The following is a 26,916-nucleotide window of genomic DNA, read 5'->3' on the forward strand; positions in this document are numbered from 1 at the left end:
AGATTGTAAACCCTCTGGGTGCAGGGAAAATATATTCTGTACCTGGTGTAACTCACCTTCAGCTAGCAATGAAAAGATATGAGCCAAATATAAATAAATGTTGAAGATGCTCCTGAAGTCAGAAATGCCATTTTGGAAGTGGGTCGGAATGGGGCATGAGTGAGTGGGCATCCCTCCTGTCCCCAGAAGACCACCCTTTCACTATGGTAAGTTTCTGGGATTGGGAAGGAGTATGGGGGAGGGTGTTTGACTCCCAAATTGGGATGTCATTTTATTTGGGCAATGCGATGGAGCTTTGAAAAGGATTGTTTTAAGTATTGTTGTATTTACTTTCTTGTGTAATAGTTGATTGTATATGTATTTATTATGGATGTTAACTATAATTTGCTTTGAACTAAGAATGAAAGATGTGGAATATCATCTGAAATCACTGTATTAAATAAATGTTTGACCTGTATTCCAATATCCAATTATGATTCTTTTTCTACACGAATGGAATTGTTTTGTTTTTTTCAGGTGGTTAAAAATAGCTTTTTTTTTTTTTTTTTTATCATTCTTCAACATTTAAAGACTGTTCTTCTTTAATTCATAGGTCCAAATGGATGCCACCAGGTCCTATTGATCTTCATGTAAAGGTTTTTGAAAACTTGTTTTATGTGACCTAGCTAACCCCCTCGTTTATCAAAATGCGCTAAGGCGTTTTCGCATGCGTTAACGGCTTATCGCATGCGAAAACGCCTTTAATGCATGCAATAGCACCATATCGTATGGTGCGATGCAAATCTGAAAAAGAGGAGGAACACTTTCAGTAAAGTTTGAAACTCCTGGAGCAGGGGAGAGGGGGAGAGAGAGAGAGAGAGAGAGAAACTAGTGATAATGTCCGCTCCCTAGATAGGTATTTATATTCCTATGGAAGGCCCACATGGAAACTCAAGGTGAGGTTTAGGTATTAATGTAAGGGGTTAGGGGCCACTTTGCCATTCAAAGTGAGATGTACGAACACAACAGTGGTCTCTTGTGAAGATTTGATGACCTTCGGAGTGAGGAAATTCACTCAAATGAGATTTGTGCAGGTCGGCCTCTTGCCTCCCTCCCTTGTATATAGTACTTATTCTTCTTCATTCACCCTCTTTATTTCCTACTCCCAGTTAAGGCTTCCTTGTTATAATGTAACTTTATGCTCTCTAAATTGTCTCTTGTTGATTGGTTATGTATAGTTATGTATAGTTATTGCTTATTTCGATGTAAACCAAGTTGATTTGATTTGTATCAAGAAAGTCGGTATATAAAAGCCTTCAATAAATAAATCAATAAATAAATAAATAAATAAATAAATACATGTTTTCTCAACCTAGCTTAATGGACTCTCTACCCCCCCAGGGGTTGTATGTAGGAAATACAACAAGGTCTGGCACTTATTGCAAAATGTGGAAACATTATCACAAATTGCAATAAACTGTCTATTAGCATAAAACACACCTCTTTTGCTATCACATGCGATACTTATCGCATTTTGATAAATCCAGGCCAAAGTTGGAGAACGCTAAAACATTGTAGAAATGCAACCAAACAAAGGTTGAGCATCAGGCTATTGCTTCATTGTGCAATGATCAATCTATTGTAATAAAACCAGCTGACATAAGAGGTGGAGTGGTTGTCTTAGACAACAATATATAGAAGAAGCTCATCGTCAGCTCAATGACATCTTTTATTCACTATTACAGGAATATCTGACACAGGATGTGTAGAAGCAGATATATAACATCTGTCAAGCAGGTATGCATATCAAAGTCATCAATGCAAAATTCTTTAATTTTCTGTGTAAGCCATAACCCACTATACCAGCTTTATATTTGATAGTTAAAATTCATAAATTCCTTAAAGCGCCCCCTGGGCATACTATAGTGTCCAGTATAGGATCTGTTTTTGAACCAGTAGCGAAATATGTAGATTCTTTTCTTCAACACGCTGTTGTCAGGGCTTCTTCATACATTAAGTATTCAATGCATTTCATCAATTTATTGGATAGACTGCCCTCCATTCCGAGCTCTGTCCTTATGGTTACTGCTGATATAAGTTCATTATATACTAATATCCTGCAAGCAGCAGCACTGAAAATAGTTGAATCTCCCTTATCTCAAAGCAATATGAGGAGAACTCACGTACAATTAGTAAAGGGAGTAGCTATGGGATCTGCAATGGCCCCTTCATTTGCAGGATTATACGTAGTTGATTTTGAAGAGTGGTTTGTGTATGCCTCACCATTTTGGCAACACATTTTAATTTGGAATGTTTGTAAACAAATAAATAATGGGTTTCTTTGCTTGCATTTGCATATAAACCAGCTCATTTAAATACCTGCATTGTGCCAGGATTTTTAAGAGGGGGCAGATAATGTACAGTATTTCAAATACTGCAAGTTATCTCTGAGTTAGGCTAATTGGACTGCAGAAAAGCCCTAAAACAGCAGAGTAAATCACCCCCAAAGAGCTGATGCAATACAGTGCGCTCAAAAAGGGGATCAGTGCCTCCACAACACACGTCCAATGCACATTGAAACTAATAGCGTTCATCACATGCAAATGCATGTTGATGAGGCTATTAGTTAATTACCTGAAATACAAAAAAAAAAAAAATGTGCGTCTAAAAACGCACAGTTTTGCGTTAATTTCTGAGCACTTCCAAAAGTTGTACAGAAAAGCAGAAAATACTGCTTTTCTGTACATCTTCCTACTTAATATCGCAAACTTTAAAGTTTAAAAAAATGTAAAACTTTAAAAAAGTTTAAAAAAAAGGTTTTAAAAAAGTGCCGGTGGTCAAGTTCGGGAAACGGATGCTCAGTTAACAAGTGTCCATTTCCCGAACCTGTGGCTGTGCGCCTATTAGGAAAATGGACGCCAATAATTTCAACGTCCATTTTCTAAACTGGCGGACAGCCAATCGCTCTTGGGCTCCCACTGTCAAGGAGGTGCTAGGGGCACGCCATAAACCCTAGCACCTCCTTGTCTATGCAACCCCTAATTTAAATATTGCATGGTGCCCCCAGTAGACGTCCTGGGGGCACATTAGGAAAGTGGGCGCTGAACACTCAGTGCCCGCTTTCAGCACCTTTTTTTCATTGGCCCCATAGTTAGCAGCTGCCTAAAACTTGAAGTTGCTCTACCAATTATTAGTTGTCTTCCTGCTGGAGATGCTGTGAGAAGCAGGAGGAAGAGCTGCAACATGAGGATAACTCACAGATGTCCTTTGAAGACTCACATCTTTTCACAGAACAGGAGCTAGATGCCAACAACCCATAGAGTGCTGAACAGCCATTACTGCCTCCTGTAATGGGGCCAGAAATGCCAGTAGTATAATGGGTACACGATCAATCAAACTGATTGACAGGTGAGATAAGGATGACAGCAGCCAATCAGTGTTCACTTCCGGTCTAAGCCCCGCCCACGCCCCGCCCACTCCCCATAGAAGTGAATGGGGGTGTAGCCACGCCCCCTCCCGCCCCCTCCCACCCTCGACCACGCCCCCAGTCAAACCCCTTCCGCCACAGGCCCCACCCCTTCCGCAGCCAATCAGCGTCCACTTCCGGTCTAAGCCCCGCCCACTCCCCATAGAAGTGAATGGGGGTGTAGCCACGCCCCTCCCACCTCATCCCACCCTCGACCACACCCCCAGGCCCCACCCCTTCCGCCGCAGGCCCCACCCCTTCTGCCCCGGCCCCACCCCTTCCGCCCCTGGCCCCCGCCCCTGGCCCCGCCCAGACCCCATCGATGCTCCTCCCCTCCCAATAGAAGTGAATGGGGAGCCCCTCCCACACCCCACCCCCAAACCGCCCCCCCATGATGTCACGGATGACCCCGCCCACACCCCCAACCCCAAGCCACACCCCCCTGTGACGTAGCGGGTATGACATCACCGGAAGTCCACCCCACACCGCCCCCCAAAAACACACCCCCTAAAACGTCATCAGAAAGGGTCCTGTCGCTTTTTTAATGATGTCAGTATTAATGGACTCTGGCTGTTTTTGATGATTTCACCGGAAGTACAATACAAAAGTCCCGAAATATGCGCTCCTAGAACCTCCTGATGCCTTTTTAATGATGTCAGAGCCGGTAGTATGCTTTTAGGAGGCAGGAAAACTGCAGGAAATATGCTTTTTTTCTAGCCACTCTCTTTTTAAAAAAACAAACATAATACAAGCTGTTAGGAGGCAGAAAAACTGTGGCTCGTTCTGTTGACAAGGATTTGGTTTTTTAAAACAAGTGATTGAAGCTACCGGTGGTGAATTGCATGAACTGCAGGATCAAACTTTGCAAAAGACAGGTTTTTTTTTTTTCCAAAAGACTAGGGACCGGGTAGTATAAAGGGTACGCTGTCACTGAAACCCCCAAGCTAAACCCCCCAGTGATGTCACCAGAAGCCCAAGCCCACCCCTCCAAGCCCTTGCTGTAGATAGGCATGCCCCAATAAAAAAAGTTACCAGAGAGCAGGCAGGAAACTGTGACTCATTCTATACACAGAGACAGGGAGAATCCAACAACACCCCTTCCCTCCGCCCCTCTCTGCCTCAATCCGCCCTTCCCCCAGACCTAAATCTGAGCAGAGGATAATTGAAAGCAGTGGGGGGTGTAGGTTTGCAATGGTGAAACACAAGGCTTTAGTTTTGTTTTAAAAAAAACAGACTTCTGTATTCTCCCCCACAACCCTTCCCTCCTCCCCTCTCTGTTAGACACGCCCAAACTTGCAAGACCGGATATAGAAGTAAGCATGTGATAGTGATCACGTGAGAACAATCTTCAAGCAGAGTTGTTGTAATTGTTCCTGAAAATGGCCGTATATGAAACACCTAAGCGTCTTGAAATGAAAATCGTTCAACAGCCAAAACTAAAGAGGAGCCATAAACGAAAGCGGAGGGCAGAAGAAGAAGGAGGAAGCACTGACCCAGATTTTGATGAACTTCCGTTGGGACAAAAGCTTTTTGATTCACAGGATCCAAACTTGATCAATGAAAATGACTCTGAAGATTTAGAGCTGCACAAAGCTGCTCTGGATGCCGAAGCAGATTATTTGTTGGAAAAGCTTGAGTGTAAGGTAAGAAAAAATCTCTTTCCTTCTAATGATGCATTTTAGGGGTGGCGTGTTTGGGAGCTATCTATAATAGAGAGTTTGTTTAGAAGAGGTTTTAATTTAATGTTTACATTATGTTTTATAGGAAAATGAAGGATCTTTACAAACAGAAGAATATGGAGACACACCAGGTATCAAAATGAACTGTATTTGCTGCTTCTGTCCAAGTATCAAAGAACCAGATACATGTGATCAAAAAAAACCCAACAACAATCCTGAAGATGTGCACGATTTCAGCTGGTGGAGCTATATAGGATTCCCAAAACCACCGCCGGTGCATGGAGTTTTTCGAAAAACAACATTTAGATCAATCGTAAGGGTGGCTGTCTATAGTATTCTTAAAAAATGTCTGTCTGGCATACGGTATGAAAATTGCGAAGGCTGTGTTCTCGACGATCCGAGTCAGGATGATCATAGTTGTGTTTATTGGACTGCCTCTGACATACAGGAACAATTAAGGACCGCTTGTAACAGGTTGTGCCTAGAACGTGTTTTGAATCTTGTGGTATTAGCTGCATATAAACGAGGTGTATTAAGCCTAAACAATGACGATATGAATCTGATCATATATCTTATACACAGCGTGAAAACTGCTGAAAATCCTGTTCAAAAACTAAACAGTTTGCTTAAACCTACAGATGAGATTTTAATGATAAAATATATAAATGCCATCATCTATGGGAGAAAACACCAGTCCTTTTTTAAAAATGTATAATAAAGCAGTCTTTGTTTTTTCTTGTCTGTATTTCAGAAGTATGTATTGACAATGAAATACTTTGTAATATTTTAACAAATTTTGCCATGTGTATAAATTAGTTAATAAAAACAACTAATAAATATATCAGAATTAACAAAATGTGTCAATTGTGCTTTAAGGTGATATGGAAGTTTTTAGGGGGGGATATCTTATGGTTTTATTAAGTCTCTTTGATATCAATGCACAGGCTGTAAAATGTTTGATACAGCATCTATTTCATTAACTAAGGAATGTATACTGCTATGAGCTATGTGTGGGGGAGGGGGGGGGGGGAAGTTGTCTGGATCCAAGATCTGTAAACGGTTAATCTAATCAGAATGAGACAATGTTTGGAAGGGAAAAAAAAAGACCAGAATGACAAGACATTCAAGAGAGGCCAATTTTTTTTTTTTTGTAAAGTGTCCCAAGACCTAAGAGGGCGCTGGTAACACACTACCTTTCATGAACAAAAGGGGGGATGTATATTGTAATGAGGTAGGTGCGGATAGCTGTCTGGGACACATAATCTAATTAGGGAGAAACAATGATCAGCAAACATTAAATCACAAAAAAAAAAAAAAAAAAAAAGGTTCAACATACTATAGTTTTGTGAATGGGCTTCAGATCTAAAGAGATATTGATAATACATACAAAAAGCCCTGTAAATGATAACCCAAGCAAGAGAACAATCTTATTCTATAAGATGTCCATCACATGACAGAGAGGCCAGGTAGCTTTTTTTTTTTTTTTGTTTCAATACACAGGTTTTGAGGTTTGTTGGTGGTTACGCCCCACCTAATGCTGGTGATAAAAGGGTATAGCCGGTGACCAGAAAAGATTCAGCAGTCTGGAGTTTGAAACAGAAATGGATTCTTCAAACAAAGAAAGGCAGAAGCCTGTGTTTATTAATAAAATGTCACTTACTAAATGAAGAAAACAAAGAAAATTAAAAGGTGAGTTAATAGTTTTAATGTATATTTTTAGATATGATTTTTAAAAAACAGTAGTAAAAACAGTGTTTGTCTGTTTTATCATTAGAACAGGAAAATATTGCAAAATCAGACACACATTTGAACATAGAAGAAGAACAGCCTGGATGCAGTAATGCCTTAGAGAAAAAAGACCAACAAGGCATTTCTGACAGCAATACAAATAATGGTGAGAAATAGGTTTTCCTTAATGTCTATGACCCCCCCAAATGTCTCTCTTTTTTTCCTTCATAACAGTCAACGAAGCAGAGATCTATTTACAAAGACATCAAAAGTGTGTGTGACCCTGTGTTTTTTATTTTATTTTGTAATTTTTAGAATGTGAAAATGGTGCAAACAAAACTATTTCCAAAAGAAAGAGAAAAGAGTCTGAAGATGCAGTTGAAGGTAAGAAGTATTTTTTTATATCTGTACGGGTAAAACAACAATTAGTTCACAGCTGTGTAAAAGAAAAGGTATTACCATTTTTTGGTTTTTTTTACATATCAGACCATGAGCAGCATATGCCAAAGAAATCTGACAAAAGACCATACAAAAAACCGAGAGATAAACAAAAAAGTAAGAATCTATACGGTTATAGTTTAAGAAAAATTCTTCTTAAAATATTGCAAAAAAAAAAAAAAAAAACACAGGGTCACACACACTTTTGATGTCTTTGTAAATAGATCTCTGCTTCGTTGACTGTTATGAAGGAAAAAAAGAGAGACATTTGGGGGGGTCATAGACATTAAGGAAAACCTATTTCTCACCATTATTTGTATTGCTGTCAGAAATGCCTTGTTGGTCTTTTTTCTCTAAGGCATTACTGCATCCAGGCTGTTCTTCTTCTATGTTCAAATGTGTGTCTGATTTTGCAATATTTTCCTGTTCTAATGATAAAACAGACAAACACTGTTTTTACTACTGTTTTTTAAAAATCATATCTAAAAATATACATTAAAACTATTAACTCACCTTTTAATTTTCTTTGTTTTCTTCATTTAGTAAGTGACATTTTATTAATAAACACAGGCTTCTGCCTTTCTTTGTTTGAAGAATCCATTTCTGTTTCAAACTCCAGACTGCTGAATCTTTTCTGGTCACCGGCTATACCCTTTTATCACCAGCATTAGGTGGGGCGTAACCACCAACAAACCTCAAAACCTGTGTATTGAAACAAAAAAAAAAAAAAAGCTACCTGGCCTCTCTGTCATGTGATGGACATCTTATAGAATAAGATTGTTCTCTTGCTTGGGTTATCATTTACAGGGCTTTTTGTATGTATTATCAATATCTCTTTAGATCTGAAGCCCATTCACAAAACTATAGTATGTTGAACCTTTTTTTTTTTTTTTTTTGTGATTTAATGTTTGCTGATCATTGTTTCTCCCTAATTAGATTATGTGTCCCAGACAGCTATCCGCACCTACCTCATTACAATATACATCCCCCCTTTTGTTCATGAAAGGTAGTGTGTTACCAGCGCCCTCTTAGGTCTTGGGACACTTTACAAAAAAAAAAAATTGGCCTCTCTTGAATGTCTTGTCATTCTGGTCTTTTTTTTCCCCTTCCAAACATTGTCTCATTCTGATTAGATTAACCGTTTACAGATCTTGGATCAAGACAACTTCCCCCCCCCCCTCCCCCACACATAGCTCATAGCAGTATACATTCCTTAGTTAATGAAATAGATGCTGTATCAAACATTTTACAGCCTGTGCATTGATATCAAAGAGACTTAATAAAACCATAAGATATCCCCCCCTAAAAACTTCCATATCACCTTAAAGCACAATTGACACATTTTGTTAATTCTGATATATTTATTAGTTGTTTTTATTAACTAATTTATACACATGGCAAAATTTGTTAAAATATTACAAAGTATTTCATTGTCAATACATACTTCTGAAATACAGTCAAGAAAAAACAAAGACTGCTTTATTATACATTTTTAAAAAAGGACTGGTGTTTTCTCCCATAGATGATGGCATTTATATATTTTATCATTAAAATCTCATCTGTAGGTTTAAGCAAACTGTTTAGTTTTTAAACAGGATTTTCAGCAGTTTTCACGCTGTGTATAAGATATATGATCAGATTCATATCGTCATTGTTTAGGCTTAATACACCTCGTTTATATGCAGCTAATACCACAAGATTCAAAACACGTTCTAGGCACAACCTGTTACAAGCGGTCCTTAATTGTTCCTGTGTGTCAGAGGCAGTCCAATAAACGCAACTATGATCATCCTGACTCGGATCGTCGAGAACACAGCCTTCGCAATTTTCATACCGTATGCCAGACAGACATTTTTTAAGAATACTATAGACAGCCACCCTTACGATTGATCTAAATGTTGTTTTTCGAAAAACTCCATGCACCGGCGGTGGTTTTGGGAATCCTATATAGCTCCACCAGCTGAAATCGTGCACATCTTCAGGATTGTTGTTGTTTTTTTTTTTATCACATGTATTTGGTTCTTTGATATTTGGACAGAAGCAGCAAATACAGTTCATTTTGATACCTGGTGTGTCTCCATATTCTTCTGTTTGTAAAGATCCTTCATTTTCCTATAAAACATAATGTAAACATTAAATTAAAACCTCTTCTAAACAAACTCTCTATTATAGATAGCTCCCAAACACGCCACCCCTAAAATGCATCATTAGAAGGAAAGAGATTTTTTCTTACCTTACACTCAAGCTTTTCCAACAAATAATCTGCTTCGGCATCCAGAGCAGCTTTGTGCAGCTCTAAATCTTCAGAGTCATTTTCATTGATCAAGTTTGGATCCTGTGAATCAAAAAGCTTTTGTCCCAACGGAAGTTCATCAAAATCTGGGTCAGTGCTTCCTCCTTCTTCTTCTGCCCTCCGCTTTCGTTTATGGCTCCTCTTTAGTTTTGGCTGTTGAACGATTTTCATTTCAAGACGCTTAGGTGTTTCATATACGGCCATTTTCAGGAACAATTACAACAACTCTGCTTGAAGATTGTTCTCACGTGATCACTATCACATGCTTACTTCTATATCCGGTCTTGCAAGTTTGGGCGTGTCTAACAGAGAGGGGAGGAGGGAAGGGTTGTGGGGGAGAATACAGAAGTCTGTTTTTTTTAAAACAAAACTAAAGCCTTGTGTTTCACCATTGCAAACCTACACCCCCCACTGCTTTCAATTATCCTCTGCTCAGATTTAGGTCTGGGGGAAGGGCGGATTGAGGCAGAGAGGGGCGGAGGGAAGGGGTGTTGTTGGATTCTCCCTGTCTCTGTGTATAGAATGAGTCACAGTTTCCTGCCTGCTCTCTGGTAAATTTTTTTATTGGGGCATGCCTATCTACAGCAAGGGCTTGGAGGGGTGGGCTTGGGCTTCTGGTGACATCACTGGGGGGTTTGGCTTGGGGGTTTCAGTGACAGCGTACCCTTTATACTACCCGGTCCCTAGTCTTTTGGAAAAAAAAACAAACCTGTCTTTTGCAAAGTTTAATCCTGCAGTTCATGCAATTCACCACCGGTAGCTTCAATCACTTGTTTTAAAAAAACCAAATCCTTGTCAACAGAACGAGCCACAGTTTTTCTGCCTCCTAACAGCTTGTATTATGTTTGTTTTTTTAAAAACAGAGTGGCTAGAAAAAAAGCATATTTCCTGCAGTTTTCCTGCCTCCTAAAAGCATACTACCGGCTCCGACATCATTAAAAAGGCATCAGGAGGTTCTAGGAGCGCATATTTCGGGACTTTTGTATTGTACTTCCGGTGAAATCATCAAAAACAGCCAGAGTCCATTAATACTGACATCATTAAAAAAGCGACAGGACCCTTTCTGATGACGTTTTAGGGGGTGTGTTTTTGGGGGGCGGTGTGGGGTGGACTTCCGGTGATGTCATACCCGCTACGTCACAGGGGGGTGTGGCTTGGGGTTGGGGGTGTGGGCGGGGTCATCCGTGACATCATGGGGGGGCGGTTTGGGGGTGGGGTGTGGGAGGGGCTCCCCATTCACTTCTATTGGGAGGGGAGGAGCATCGATGGGGTCTGGGCGGGGCCAGGGGCGGGGGCCAGGGGCGGAAGGGGTGGGGCCTGTGGCGGAAGGGGTGGGGCCTGGGGGTGTGGTCGAGGGCGGGATGAGGCGGGAGTGGCGTGGCTACACCCCCATTCACTTCTATGGGGAGTGGGCGGGGCTTAGACCGGAAGTGGACTCTGATTGGCTGCGGAAGGGGTGGGGCCTGTGGCGGAAGGGGTTTGACTGGGGGCGTGGTCGAGGGCGGGATGAGGCGGGAGGGGGCGTTGCTACGCCCCCATTCACTTCTATGGGGAGTGGGCGTGGCGTGGGCGGGGCTTAGACCGGAAGTGGACGCTGATTGGCTGCTGTCATCCTTATCTCACCTGTCAATCAGTTTGATTGATCGTGTACCCATTATACTACTAATGCCTTTAAATGCCCATGAGGAGAGGATGGTGGCACAAAATGAAAGGATTACCAACCTATTCAAGGTTATACAGAGAAAACTCCACAGTACTGGGGAATATGCTGGACTGCATACTGTAGAGCATAGATTCTGGGCCTACTCTTGGCTCTCTTCCACCTCCCCCTGCTAGGCTTGCTTATGACTCATTCCCTTCATCCTCCCTCTCCCTTCCCTGTGCTACTGGCTTGCAGGTAGCCTTGTCTATCATGGTTCCTTCTTCAAGCCCTCCTCCTTACCAATGCTTGAGCTGGTAGCTCTCTCAAAAGGCAAAGTCAGCTCAAACAGCACCCTCCTACAGTGTGGTTGTTATGTGCTGACCTAAGAAAGCCAGAGGCAACCGGGAAAAGCACTGGCAGACTTTATATGTAAGCATATGTATGAAAAGATGTTTATGTGTGTATATCTATCTAAATATATATCCATCAATTTAGTGAGCACTTATTACATTCATTTTAAATAAATAATTATTCACTGTATACATTTCTCTATCAAAGTACTCCTTAGATCAGTGTTCCCAAACCCGTCCTGTGGGACCTCTAGCCAGGTAGGTTTTCATGATATAAACAGTGAATATGTATGAGATAAATCTGAATGCACTGCCTCCATTGCATGCAAATTTATCTCACACATATAACATTGTGGATATCCTGGAAACTTGACTGGCTGGGGGCTCTCTGGGACAGGTTTGAGAACCGTTGCTTTAGACAGACAATCTGGTCATGAGCATGACGCTGTTTCAGTTCCTCTTCTTTTTCTGCTGCTTCCTCCTTCGTTTCTTCAGTGTCAGTGGGCTGTGGGTTCTCACCCTCATGAGGTAACACTGCAGGTTTTGGCAAGATTATAGAGCACGCAGAGGACTAAGAAAATGTCACAAACCTTTGTGGACCTGTATAAGAGACATTTCACTGATTTGTCCGGGCACCTAAAACAGCTTTTGGGTGGGCCAAAAAGTCCTCTCGGCTTCGAGAATTTTATAGGAAGGTAGCTTATAAAAAAAAGTTAACAAATAAAGCAGAAAGCAAACTTACAGCTTATAATTTTAAACACAACTTTAATTATATTTCACTTCAATTTATGTGTTTAATTAGCAACTGGGAACAAGTGGCAACAGTAGAACTTTTTATTTTTTATTATTATAATTTGCTTTCATATAGAGGACTAAGTATCAAAAGGCATTATGTTAAATTCATATTAACGCTGTTATAAGCTAACACCCATGTACAACCAAGTGCTCATTTGAGCATTAGCATTCCCCAATGATAATGCAAACATACATACAAATAACTTACAAACAATAAAAATATGCAAATGACTTCATTAGATACTAACACTTAAATGTATCACCCGGCATTAATACCATTGAGGTTTAACATGGGCCATCTAATGCTGAAAAATGAACTACACCTCAGAAGGTATAGTTAACTTTAGCATTCTTTATAGATCATATTACTTGAGGCACCAGGGCCAAAACCTCTTCACTTGAGAAACAGAATGCAAGGCCTCCAAGTCTTCTTCCCGGCCACAAAATGCTTCACATCTCTGAGAGTCTGCACCCCAAAGTAGCCCCACTCCCCAGACACAGATCACTAAGTCTTTGCAGGAAGAAGGCAGTAGATTTCCCTCCAACCGGCCTTGGTGCCAAAATAAAAGTGCACCACTGACACTTGGAATCAAATGGCAAAGAACTTAACGTTTTGCTTTTAGCACAGTTGCCAGCCGGAGGTAAACCAGCTCCTTCCAGCTGAGGAAGATTCAGAAACTGTTTTAGCCTGTGGAGATCTGGGTTGGGGGCATGATTCAGATAAGGGCCAGGAGGCTAAATCTGTTGAAAAAAAGGATGGAGAGAGGTTCACAGCAGTGCCCAGAGGCTTGTAGTGGTTCCAGGGGTGGGGGGGTTCAGAATGTTTGTGCTATTTTGAGTTGGTGGTGCTTCTGTATTGATTTTGGGGGGAAGTGTGTGTGTGGGAGGGGGGAAGGAGAGGGGCTCTCCATGTTCACTGGCTCTTCCAGTTTGGACTAGCTAGTGTAGGACAGCTTGCAGAATACTGCACACATTGCCATGGCCTTGCTGTCTTCAATACAGCCATGGTTACTTTTTCATGTTCTGCCTCTTATTTAACTGGTGAACTAGGTGTTAACGGCCAACATAATGCTGGTGTTAAAACTGGAAGGTAACTTGTGTTGCCATAGAAATTTAATGCAGCTTAGTAGAGGCCCCTTAGAGCATAGACTTTAGTGGTGTTTGCCAGAAATATTACATTGAATAATTATGTCACTGAATTGAAAACTACTGTAAAACTAATTTAAATGCAGTTAAGACTGTGTGAAAGTGTAAGCGCTCCCAGGGAAGTGGTGCCTATGAACCACAAAATCAAGCCTCTGCTAGAGAAAATAAGCAGGCGGGGAGGGAGCGAGCAGGGAAGTGGTGCCGAGTTGCGCAGCCGCACACCGCTTGCTCAAAAAGCTCTCCCTGGCTGAAAGAATGGAGGGAGTGAAAGTCTTTCAGGGTTTTACTTCCTAAAGAGCAAGGTAAGGGAAATGTTTGCTCTCAAGGAAAAGAGGGATCCCTTCCCCATTACAGGGTTTAGTTAACCTTTCTTGAAGAAGTACCTTGAAGAAACCATAGCTGGACTCTCTTTTCGGGTAGGAGGTGATTCTGTGGAACTCTTACACTGGACATAAGAAGTGTTTTTTTTAATACTTGAATAAAGAGCCACATCAATTTGTTTAACAGATAAATGCTATTCATTTTGTTTAAAGCTAAGGGATTTCCTGTTCTTAAAAATCAAGGGCTTCCACCCCCCCCCCCCCCCCTTTTCTGGTTAAAGCCAAGGTCTGTCTACTTTGTGTAAGCTTAAGTGCTTGCCTAATGTTTGGGCCAGCAGCTTTATTTCTACTAAGGCAACTATTTGCTTGGTATTGGAAACCCTGAGTGCTAATATAACTATTTGCGAGTCGCGCTACTACAGGGTAAGGCATCTTTAGCTAGAAAGCCAGAACATATCCTGTTTATGCCTGGGAGCCTGACTGAGTATACCCAATCTGAGTTTTGTTATTCAAAGAGACAATGTCTTGCTTGCCCTGTCCTCATCTCTGTCTTTGTCAGTTCCTAGGCTCCCTCAAAGACTGGCACAGCAGAATTTTTGGACCTCTATATGAAGGCATTGATGGCTGTTTATTAATGGCTCTATAAAATTATTTCCTATTCATATTTTCTTTTATAAGGTACTATTGTATTTTTATTTATTTATTTATAAGCTTTTATATACCGATGCTCATGAAAAATCATATCGCGTCGGTTTACATATAACTACAGTTGGAAGTATAATAAACAGGGAGACTTTAACCAGGAAAGACAACTCTAGGGTGAGTCAAAAACAAGGGCAGAGGTAGAGAATGAGTAGTAACAAATTAAGGTAACAGCAAAAACGATAACTGTGTTAAATAAGGTTGTGAGGTGTAAAGAGTCTGATGGCGTGCTTCAGTTCTTCAGGGAAACGCTTGGCTGAATAGCCAAGCGTTTTCTTGAACGTCTTTTGGCAAGTTTCTTGGCGCAGGTCAGGTGGTAGAGCATCCATTGTGTGGGCCCTGCTGTGGAGAGGGTGCGTTTTCTAAGTGAGGTCTTGGCGGGGGGTGCATAGAGTGAGCCTTTGTATGCTGATCTTATAGGTTTGGCGGACATGTGAAGTCGAAGAGGGAAGCTTAAATCAAGTGGGTTTTGCATGTGGATAGACTTGTGGATCAGCATTAGAGCTTTGTGAATGATTCTGAATTTGACGGGGAGTCAGTGTACATTTTTTAGAACGGGTGAAATATGTTCACCTCTTTTGGTATTCGTCAGAATCCTTGCGGTAGAGTTCTGTAGCATCTGTAAGGGTTTTGTGGTGGAAGCCAGAAGGCCGAGTAGGAGAGAGTTGCAGTAATCAATTTTAGAGAATATGATGGCTTGAAGAACCGAGCGGAAGTCATGGGTGTGCAGGAGGGGTTTAAGCTTTTTTAGAATTTGCAGTTTGTAGAAACCTTCCTTTGTTGTATTGTTGATAAATGTAATTGTAATATGGGTGATGAAACATCATAAATAACTTGCTAAATAAATGATTATCTTTTGGAAATATTTCTGGTTGCAATGTACCTTTCTGTTGCATGAATACACAAAAGCATTATAGAGTAGAGATGTGAATCGGAACCGGAATCGGTTCGGATTCTGGTTCCGATTCACATGTGGGTTTTTTTGCATTGGGCCCGATTGCGGTTTTGTTTATCGGCTGTGCTCGAGCCGATAAACAAAAAACCCACCCCAACCCTTTAAAACTAACCCCTTAGCTTCCCCCACCCTCCCGACGCCCCCAAAAACTTTTTACAGTTATCTGGTGGTCCAGTGGGGGTCCAGGGAGCGATCTCCCACTCTGGGCCGTCCTCCCGCTCCCGGGCCATCGGCTGCCACTAATCAAAATGGCGCCAATGGCCCTTTGCCCTTACCATGTGACAGGATATCCGTGCCATTGGCCGGACCCTGTCCCATGGTAGGAGCACTGGATGGCCGGCGCCATCTTCTGCTCCTACCATGTGACAGGGGCTGACCAATGGCACCGGTAGCCCCTGTGACATAGTAAGGGCAAAGGCTATTGGTGCCATTTTGATTACTGGCAGCCGATGGCCTGAGTGCAGGAGGTCGCTCCCGGACCCCCGCTGGACTTTTGGCAAGTCTTGTGAGGGTCAGGAGGATCCCCCAAGACTTGCCAAAAGCCCCTGGTGGTCCAGCGGGGGTCCGGGAGCGATCTCCTGCACTCTACTTCCAAGTCCATATTACTAGCTAGGCACCATGTAGTATATTACTGCTGAACTGAAGCTTCCATAATTCAAGGAACAAATATATGGCCTTGCCACCACTTATAGATATGGGTGTCCCACTGCTAGAAGCACTTCCCTTTGCCTACACTTCTCCCAGAAAAGGAATACCCTCTAACCACTTGGACAATCATGCACATCATACCTTGGAGCACGTGAGAACATGAAATGATATAATATTTTTCTTTTCACAGATGACACCACCTCGTCATCGAAAAGGAGGAAGAGGCAGAAGATAATAAGGGTCTGGCACCTCCTGATGCTCCAACAGTGGAGCCCACTACTAGGGAGAAGCACAAGTAGAACATGCATCCATGGAATCCACTCCACCACTACTAGCAGGGGACCCAGCAGAGGCAATGCAACCACTCTTCACCCCCCTCCACACACACACGGGAGGCCCTGGGCCTACACCAGAGTCATCCTTCTCACCTTCCTTTTAGGGCCTTCTACCCATTTTGGCCCAGGATCTAGGGACACAGATCCTCAGACTGGTCAGCCATTGCTAGCTGACGGGTCGATACAGTAAGGCCGCGGTAGAAACAGTGCGGCAGTGTCAGGCGCACCCTTCCTCCCCGCACGCACAGTTCTCTTCACTAAGTCCCCGATACTCTCTTCTAATTGCATGCAACGCTTTAAAGCGTTAGGGAAGGGTTATGCCCGCGCAACCCATTTTACTGTATAGGCGCTTAATACAGCGCCTATACAGTAACCTGGGTGCGCTGGTACCTGTCATTTCAAATGGCATTTCAAATGGCATTTGGAATGACAGGCACCAGGAAGTGTAAAAAACACGAAAAGTCTTTGTTGCTTCGTCACTGTGTCTCTCCTCCTCCTGGAGCAGGGCGCGAAAGCAGCCTTGCTCCGGGAGGAGGTGAGGCACAGCGGCGAAGACAGACGGGAGAGGAGAAAAGGCAGAGCCGAGCAGAGCCGAGCAAAGCGAAAGCGTGCAGCAAGCCGGCGAAATAGACCTGCGAGCAGAGGCAATAGCAGCGGTTCGGTAAGCCTGGCACCCTCCTTGATGTAGTACGTCCCGGATGCCCCCCCCTCCCTAGCGCGCCCGCCACTACCCCTTTCATCAGCTGCATTCACTGCGACCCGGCAGTCCCGTGAGGCCTACAAAAAAAAAAAAAATCCCCAGCTCCCGCGCCCCCGCACTGGCCCGCCGACTCTACCCCCCTCCTCCTGATCGGGCGGGTAGGCGGCGGCGAAAACCAAAGCAAATTTTTTTTTTTTCAAAAAGCGACATCACACAATGCATAAAATAATTTCTCCAGCCTTAAAGCGACTTACTTTTGGGATCTGTCAAGTAAGTCGCAAAAGTAACTTACTTTTCTGAAGCCATCACGATCGTAGCTCAAGAAGAAGATGGCCGCCTGCACGGGGGAAAGCGTGCAATTGGCCGCTGAAGACGTGACGTCACATCTCGTGACGCCAAACATCGTGACGTCACGTCTTCAGCTGCCAATTGCACGCTTTCCCCGTGCAGGCGGCCATCTTCGTCTTCGTCCGGAGGAGCTAAGATCGTGTTCCTGATGGCTTCAGAAAAGTAAGTTACTTTTGCGACTTACTTTTGGGATCTTGACAGATCCCAAAAGTAAGTCGCTTTTGGAAAAAACCAAAATTGTCGCTTTAAGGCTGGAGAAATTATTTTATGCATTATGTGATGTCGCTTTTTGAAAAAAAAAAAACAATTGATTTTGTTTTTTTTTGCTTTTCGCCGCCGCCTACCCGCCCAATCGGGAGGAGGGGGGTAGAGTCGGCGGGCCAGTGTGGGGGCGCGGGAGCCGGGGATTTTTTTTTTTTTGTAGGCCTCACGGGACTGCCGGGTCGCAGTGGTAGCATGGCGCTGTGAGGGGGGCGAAAGGGTATATACCCATGAACGGATTTGAGTGGGAGCGCTCTGTGAAGCGGGACATGCCCGTGAGGGGCATAATGGGTGGATGCAGCTGACGAAAGGGGTAGTGGCGGGCGCGCTGGGGAGGGGGGGAGGCATCCGGGACGTACTACATCAAGGAGGGTGCCAGGCTTATTGTTTTATTGTTTTTGAGTATCTTAAGCGGTGTCGATGGATTTGTTACTAGACTCACAGTCCTAACTCCTACTAGGGGGAGGCGGTAAACTAGCACGTTAAGGCCGCAGCAAAACAGCGGGTTCCTAAGGAGATAATATCAGCGCCCGTTACAGTATTGGAGGGGAATAGCTAATTCCTTCATTATACAGCTTTTTCGTTCATTTACATGCTGGGTGCGGAAAGGGTTATGTGTCTATTTTACAAAGCGCTAAGGACGCGTGAAACTGGAGACTGTATCGCTGGATGGCCTTACTCGTCTGTATTGTGCGCACCCAGCACGTTACAGACGGGGAATCTTTAACCGCACGTTACTGTATCGACCTGTGAGTGAGGCAAAAATCCATCTCTGCTGAGCTGTCAAGAATGCAGAGCCTGCCTCAGTGGCCAAAGCACGCACTCCAGACCAGGAGCCAGTCTCACAGGAGGCTTTTGGTCAGGGGATACAGCTGATGGTGGTGCAGAAGGTGCGAGGGGTCCGAGCTGACCTCAAGAGGCTGGTCACAGTTGTGGAGTCACTAACTGAGGTTCAAGAGAGCTGTACAGTTACTTTTCAACTGATGGGCACTGCCACTGCTACCACCAGCCTCCTAACCTTTCTGGACTTGGCTTCCCTAGGTCCCAGCACCATTTTTTTAATGTATATAGTTTTTTAACTATTTATACATTTTTCATAAATGTAACTATTGTATAAATTAATTTGGGTGTCTGTCTGGGTTCTTTGCTGCATGCTAGGATTTAATTGCTAAAACAATAAAGTCTCTTTAAGGACATACTATAGCTATAACTCTCTGTCCCACACATAGGCCTGCATGTTGCTTAACATTCAAGTTAGTCCACTAACCTCCTGTATTCTACCATTTAAAATATGCTTTTTTTTCTTTGGTTCTGCAGACTATACCATACACCTCTGAAAGACCAACTAGTAAGGGTGACCACTAATAAAAAGTATAAGTCTACATTTACCACTGCCTTCCCCTAAGGGCTATAGATGTGAGTGCAGCCAAGCCACAAGCAAGGATTTAGTTTATACATGGAAACATCTTTTGTGTCCATTTTTAATAAAAGCACTGCATAGGGAGACAAGGAGCATGAAGTGACCCTTTTCGATTCAGCACATTTAACTAAAAAGAATATGTGTCATATAGATAATCCAGTAGGAACTGGAGTCATCAGTAACTGGCTGCTCCTGCAAGGTTTACTAAGTCACTCATAAGCTCAATGAGGATCTAATATATGTACAGGACCAAGTCTACTTTTCTTTTTACTTGCAGGTAGTGCCCAATTTCTTTCCAGAAGGCTCCCTGATCCCATGTGACAGTCTCTTCAAGGAGTTAACCACACTTTTTTATTTCAAAACATAAGAACATAAGAAATTGCCATGCTGGGTCAGACCAAGGGTCCATCAAGCCCAGCATCCTGTTTCCAACAGAGGCCAAAACCAGGCCACAAGAACCTGGCAAGTACCCAAACACTAAGAAGAACCCATGCTACTGATGCAATTAATAGCAGTGGCCATTCCCTAAGTATAATTGATTAATAGCCATTAATGGACTTCTCCTCCAAGAACTTATCCAAACCTTTTTTGAACCCAGCTACACTAACTGCACTAACCACCTCCTCTGGCAACAAATTCCAGAGCTTTATTGTACGTTGAGTGAAAAAGAATTTTCTCTGATTAGTCTTAAATGTGTTACTTGCTAACTTCATGGAGTGCCCCCTAGTCCTTCTATTATTCGAAAGTGTAAATAACCGAGTCACATCTACTCGTTCAAGACCTCTCATGATCTTAAAGACCTCTATCATATCCCGACTCAGCCGTCTCTTCTCCAAGCTGAACAGCCCTAACCTCTTCAGCCTTTCCTCATAGGGGAGCTGTTCCATCCCCTTTATCATTTTGGTTGCCCTTCTCTGTACCTTCTCCATCACAACTATATCTTTTTTGAGATGTCGGCGACCAGAATTGCACACAGTATTCAAGGTGCGGTCTCACCATGGAGCGATACAGAGGCATTATGACATGTTCCGTTCTATTAACCATTCCCTTCCTAATAATTCCTAACATTCTATTTGCTTTTTTGACTGCTGCAGCACACCTGAGCCGACGGTTTAAAGTATTATCCACTCTGATGCCTAGATCTTTTTCCTGGGTGGTAGCTCCTAATATGGAACCTAACATCGTGTAAACTACAGCAAGGGTTATTTTTCCCTATATGCAACATCTTGCACTTGTCCACATTAAATTTCATCTGCCATTGGATGCCCAATCTCCAGTCTTGCAAGGTCCTCCTGTAAATGTATCACAGTCTGCTTGTGATTTAACTACTCTGAATATTTGTATCATCCGCAAATTTGATAACCTCACTTGTCGTATTCCTTTCCAGATCATTTATATATATATTGAAAAAGCACCGGTCCAAGTACAGATCCCTGAGGCACTCCCACTGTTTACCCCTTTCCACTGAGAAAATTGACCGGTTTGAGGTGGGAGTGTTCCTCCTGCTCCAATGTGGGTAAGTCCTCCTAGATAGGAGGAGACCAAAAGAAGAGTCTATTTGCAGTGTATTGTAGTGGTAAGTGCATTCTTACCCAAAAGCCAATTCCTTGGTGATGTGCCCTTCCTGGAAGCAGTCATGAATTCCTGATTGTGAGAGGATGTAGGCAACATGACTGGATCCCGGAAACCTGGACACGATGTCCAAGATGATGCCCTTGGCATCACAGGCCACCTGCATATTGAGAGAGAGGTAGCCCTTGTCTTTGTGGTAGGAGACTTTGTCTCCTCCTGGTACCCTTATAGGAATGTAAATGCAACTGATAGCCCCTGAGACAGAGGGGACGCAAGCAGTTTTTTTAGAACTCAGTCATTATTTGTTGCTACCTGCTCCTAGAAAAATATATATATTGATGAGTTTTCCTGAGCAAGGCCGCCAGGAACTGTTCAATACATATGAAGGTGGCAGACTGGCTTATTTTAGTTGTGACCCCTAGAGGTGTCTTGAAGGTGCCACTAGCCAAATATGCAAGGGTGTACTGGCATTACATGACCACTGCATGTGGAAGGTAGCAGGTCCTGCTCTAACCGCTGGTATATGTACAGTATGGTTTCCTTATGGAAACTGAATCTGCACAGGATTTGCTCCTCTGAGAGATCCATAAACTGTGCCCTAGTCCTGTATGCTTTCTGTAAGGGGTAACTCCTCCCTCTTACTCCTCCTCCTCTGTTCCACTTTCCTTCCTCAGCTGTTGTAACATGAGTACACATAAGCCCATTAGAGTCATACTGAAACATAATTGTTCACCACTGACTACTCCCCCCCCCCCCCCCATATAAGCCTGTTATCCTCTTGTATGGATTTGTGTGCCCCAGATACACTCACTGCCACCCTCCATTATAACCTGTATGTCCCAGTCATCCCCCAGGTCTGTCCCAGTCAACTCCCAGTATAGCCAGGCCCATTACACCTCCAGCAGGGTCCTGTATGTCCCCAGCTACTTTCACTACTCTCACTAGCCCAGTATAAACCCAGTCCCAGTCATACTGCATTATGGCCCAGTCTGTCCCAGGGACACTCCCTCCTAAACCATAGCCAGATGCTATGTCTACTAACCAAGAGAAACCAGCCCGCCAAACAACAGTTCATCGAAAAGCAAGAAAGATCGCACTTATGTGAGTTATGGAGCATTAGTAAATGTACTCATGATCTTTTGATGACATTCATGTGTAAGTCACCTTTAAAATAGCTCATTATGCATGTACATGTAAACCAAACCTCAACATGCTCCTAACATACAAATATTTGCACAAGCACAGCACAGATAGAGGCAAATGTTGCATGCTTACAAAATACAGATTCTGCATGGATGCTTTTAATTGTGCATATATGCACTTTTTACACATGTATCTCTTTGTAAATTCATCAAAAAATATTTATTACCTTGACCCCCTCCATTTTCCTCATTTGTACTTGCTTTCCATTTTTAAAATATACACTTTGGGGTGAAATCTCAAAAGGTTGTGTACAGAAAATTTAGCATATATGTTGCGATGAGGCCCATGACTGGAGCCTCGAGCGCCTCTTACCTCCTGAGGTCTGGCGGCCGCCGTCATGGCCAGCACAGCAGGAGCCATTGCCAGGGCCCTCTTTGCGGTGGTGCCACTCCCGGACTTCCCTTGCGGCAGGAGGCCGCACTCACCATCTCTTCACCATGGCAGGGAGCTGCGGACTTAGTTGCTCCTCTCGCGGCTCGGAGCCGTGCCATGCTATCCCGACAGGCCTGGAGGCCCTGCTCTGCAGCGGCAGGGACGCTGCCTTGCACTACCTCCCATGTCGGCCCTGCTCCTGCATCTCAGTGGCAGCATGGCTGCTGTCCAGGGTCTTTCTCTTCCTCTTCCTGCTTCCTAGGCGCCGGCGTGCGCCTCTCTTGCTCCTTTAAAGGGCCCATGGCCGGGTCCACCCCGGGCCCCATCAGTAAGCTCCTCCCTGGGCATTCCTGGTCTAGTCCTACTTAAGGGCTCAGGAGCTCATTCAACTTCCCTTGGCAAGGAGCTAGCCTCCTTGTAGCAGTCCTCTCCCTTGGACTTCGTGTTCTGCTCCATTGGACTTCCGTCATCAGTTCCAAGTTCCTGTGATGTCTTCCATCTGCCTTGTCTTCATGTCCTTCGTCTCCTGATGTCTCCCTGGCTGTGCAAATCTCCTGAGGTTCCTGGCTTTTAACCTTCCTTCACTGAGTCCTGCCTCAGTGTTCCATCTCTGGGTACCTGGCTCCGAGTCCTGTCTCTGAGCTCTTCCCTGAACTGTGCCCAGGTCCTTGGAGCTCCTTGCTCTTGCCTTCATTTCTTCAGTGTCCAAGTCCTCATCTTCAGTTCCAAGTGCCTTCGTCTCTTCAGCGTCCAAGTCTTCGTCTTCAGTTCCAAGTGCCAAGCCTTCTCTTCAGAGCTCCTTTCCCAGTCAAGGTTCGTCTCACCGCAGGGCACACAGTCTCCGTCCCGTGCTGGGGAGCGCCCCCTAGCACTCCCTTCCAACACAGCTCAATAATATACATGCATAAATAGTATATATGTGCACACATGTTGCTTTATAAACATCAAACATACATGCATAAATAAGGGTTCATGCGCATAAATACACGTATAAAAAAAGGGAAGGTGTAGGTGCATTCTGGGGTTGGGCCAACATATACGTGTATTTTGAAAGAGACGTGTGTATATTTAGGAACTTACTTGCATAATTTTGCACCTGCTAATTATCTTATGTAAGTGATATCAAACATGTCTATACTGTATTATTGGGTGAACTGGGGGGCAGTTCAGACTGAAGAACCAAGAAGGTCTCAATGACTTGGAGATGGACTGGGTGAACTGGTGGAGGAATCGGAAAATTGGTTAATTTCCTTTACATGCATGTGCTAGAAACTTTGCCCACTTACATGCATAAATAGGGGCTTGTATGGGTAAATCTTCATTTTTGTATGTAAATAATCCAATTGTATAATTTTAAAATATATTGGAACAATATGTGAGATTTTGCATCATATATACATTCAGCGTTTCAGCACCACTTAGTCAAATAAACGCAGTTCTTATTCATGTAAGTAAGTTAGCTGGATAAGTCTCAAAAAGCGCTACTTAACCAGATAAGTAACACTTTTTGAGACTTATTTTGCTAATTTATGCCTAGATTTATCAAAATGCTATAAATATAGCGAAAATAGCACCCGAGATAAAAAAAAAGGGGGGGACATGGTTAGGCTAATTTCCCTGTTCCCACATTGCATAGGTAATTTCCACAAGCTAGCGACTGAAGCTAGGTAGAGAGTGCATCAAGCTAGGTAGAGAGTACATTGTACAAATCATCAACTCCTCTGTTACCTTTCATCACTCCAAATGACATAAAATCTTCAGTGATGTCAACTTTGCTGTTTGTACCTCTGACTGTAGGAGGGGTAGCTTGGAGATCTTATTTTCTGATGTTGAGTATTGGTAGGGAGGGGATCGTTTTATTTTATGTGGGGTTCTGGGGAAGGGCTTGAGGATCATTTTTTAATATTGAGTGGTGGGAGAAAGAATAGGGGGCTTGGAGTATCATTTTTTTAAAAGTATAGAGACTGGTGTTAGTGGTGGTGGGGTGGGGGGGGGGGGGGGGCTACTCTTGCAGTACCTAGATTTGCCCAGCCAAGTTAGGTAGATAGCACTGAAAGTCAGTGCTACATGCTTAGTTACCTTCCCTGACCTAAACCCATCTCTGTGGTAACACATTTTTTTAACTAGTAAAATTTTATACACCTTGCATATTTAGCTGGTTAAAATATCTGGCAAGAAGGGGACAATTTTAAATCTGAAAAGTTTTACCAGCTAATTCCCAAAGTTAGCCACTTAAATTTACTGTAAATCTGTCCCTTGACCATTACAGGCACTCAGTGGTGGATCTGCTAGAAAATCTGGAACAACAGAATAATGTACATTTGGAGAAACCTAAACATTTGCAAGCCATAAAGTCTTCTTCCTTTATGTTTATATTTCAAATGACAAATAAAACCATTAGTATTACAACCTATAACTAAGCTAATTAGTTTTACAGTTACTTTAACCATCAATTCTGTTTTGTTTGAACTTGTAAACAATGTTTTAATGACTAAACATTAAGGTCTCGGTAATTAATGCTTAATCTAAAATGTACAATAAGTGGAATTTCTGTAGAAATACATTTAATTGTAGGAAGTGTGAAAACCTAGAAAAAAAAAAACCCCACGCAGCTGGTACATTTTGCTTGTTTACTTTCTTATTGAAGCATTTAAATGGTACAGTATACTACACTAAGGGCCAGATTTTAGTAGCTACGCGCGGGTGTAGATTTGTGCAAGCAACCCGGCGCGCACAAATCTACGCCTGATTTTATAACATGCGCACGCAGCTGCACGCATGTTATAAAATTCGGGGTCGGCACACGCAAGGGGGTGCAGACTTGTGCACCTTGCGCGCGCGCCGAGCCCTAGGGGAGCCCCGATGGCTTTCCCTGTTCCCTCCGAGGTCGCTCTGAAATCTGAGTGGCCTTGGAGGGAACTTTCCTTCGGCCCCCCCCCCCCCCACCTTTCCCTCCCTTCTCCTATCTAACCTGCCCCCGAGCCCTACCTAAATCCTCCCCCTACCTTGATTTTTTTAAGTTGTGCCTGCCTCCAGGCAGGCGTAGGTTGCGCGCGCCGGCCGATGGCCAGCCTGCTATCTCGGGCACAGCGGCAAATGGCCGCTGCGCCTGGAGGCTCTGGCCACGCCACGCCCCGGACTGCCCCTGCCCCGCCCCTTTTTTAAGCCCCAGGACATACGTGCATCCCGGGGCTTGCGCCCGTCGCCGGGCCTATGCAAAATAGGCTCAGCGCACACAGGAGCGGGTTTTCGCAGTTACGTGCATAATAGACATTCGTAACCCTTTTAAAATCCACCCCTAAGACAAAGAAGCTCCAATAAAAAAATTACACTTCGTGTGAACAAACTTAACATCATTTCATTTCAAGGAATTCAATATTTGGACTCCCAATGCACATAGGAACAGAAATGGCAATGAAACAATGATCCTGGTTACTAAAAAAAATCAAACCATGGAATGTTAAAATAAGCTTAGATTTTTACTGCAATGAGAACCTGAACATGTATAAATTAGATCTGAAACAATTTCAAGTCCTAGAAAGCTATTCACTCTTTTTTGTGTGTGTGTGTGTCCTTGGGGAAATTCAAAGGAATGGCATTCCTACAAATTTTGAAATTTTTAGAAATTAAGGAGGCGTTCTGTAGATTTTCAATCCATCTCCCAAGTACTCCCTAGAGTACTTAAAGTGATCATTTGACTTGGATTTTTTTTTCAGATGAGCAGTGTTTTTGCTAAATAGCAGTCGCCCTAAATACCATCATGTTAAAACTAAGCAATGCCCTGTTTCAATGTGGTTGTGTTGGTGGGAAGCTCTTAAATGTTTTTTCCTATTCCTCTTGAGAAATGGGTTTTCTTGAATTTCAAGAGGAAGAATATGCTGCAGCTCAGGGCTGCTGCATAGACACGGCAGCAAGAAGCAGGAGAGGGGGCCTGATTGTGAGGGATGTGCAGGTTTCAGATGAAAAAGACAATTTTTAGAGCAATTTGACAAATTGGAGACATGCAAGAGGAAAACTATGAAAATATCTGAACATGAGCCATAGAAGTTCAAAAAGGATTTGAGACTTAACTGGGAGCCAGCATAGGCCAATCCATCCCTGCCTGGTGGTGGGCTGATCAGGTCGGTCATGTGATGGAAGGCAGCAGCAGCATTTACCCTGCATATGTCGCTTGCTGTGTTGTTTGCTGGGGTTCAGATGAGCTGCTGGCAGAGCCTATCCCAGCAGTGGCTACAGGAAAGCAGAGGCTGAGGGATGCCAGGAACCCAGGCTGCCACAGGCTGAGGATTGAGCAGAGGCCCCGTGTAAGTGGGAGCATGCTTGTGCATGATTTATCTTTGTCTGAGAGTCAGCATGAGTGCCTGAGTCACTGACTGGGCAGTGTGGTTGTCTCGTTACTTGGCAACTAGTTCAAGATTGAGGAGGAATTGAGGAGGAATCCAGGATATATATATATATGAGAGATGTAACCAAAATTATGAGGGCCTAACCAAGTGCATGGATAAAAGGGAGACTACAGCTCAGTTTGCGCACATCTGGACTAGTTTGTTCTCTACTAAATTAT

At 43.4% G+C, this 26,916-nt stretch overlaps 1 protein-coding gene and 1 long non-coding RNA gene across 2 annotated transcripts in view; one reads left to right on the plus strand and one right to left on the minus strand.

Moving 5' to 3' along the window:
• GABRB1 (gamma-aminobutyric acid type A receptor beta1 subunit) overlaps positions 1-26,916 on the minus strand; it is an 879,662-nt gene that overhangs the window by 684,728 nt on the left and 168,018 nt on the right. The window lies entirely within an intron of this gene.
• Positions 5,051-5,326, plus strand: LOC115084057. The gene is made up of 2 exons (XR_003854464.1): positions 5,051-5,088; positions 5,210-5,326. It is a non-coding gene; the product is annotated as an uncharacterized LOC115084057 (long non-coding RNA).

The sequence above is a fragment of the Rhinatrema bivittatum genome, chromosome 1 (assembly GCF_901001135.1).
Source record: "Rhinatrema bivittatum chromosome 1, aRhiBiv1.1, whole genome shotgun sequence".
Lineage (NCBI taxonomy): Eukaryota > Metazoa > Chordata > Amphibia > Gymnophiona > Rhinatrematidae > Rhinatrema > Rhinatrema bivittatum.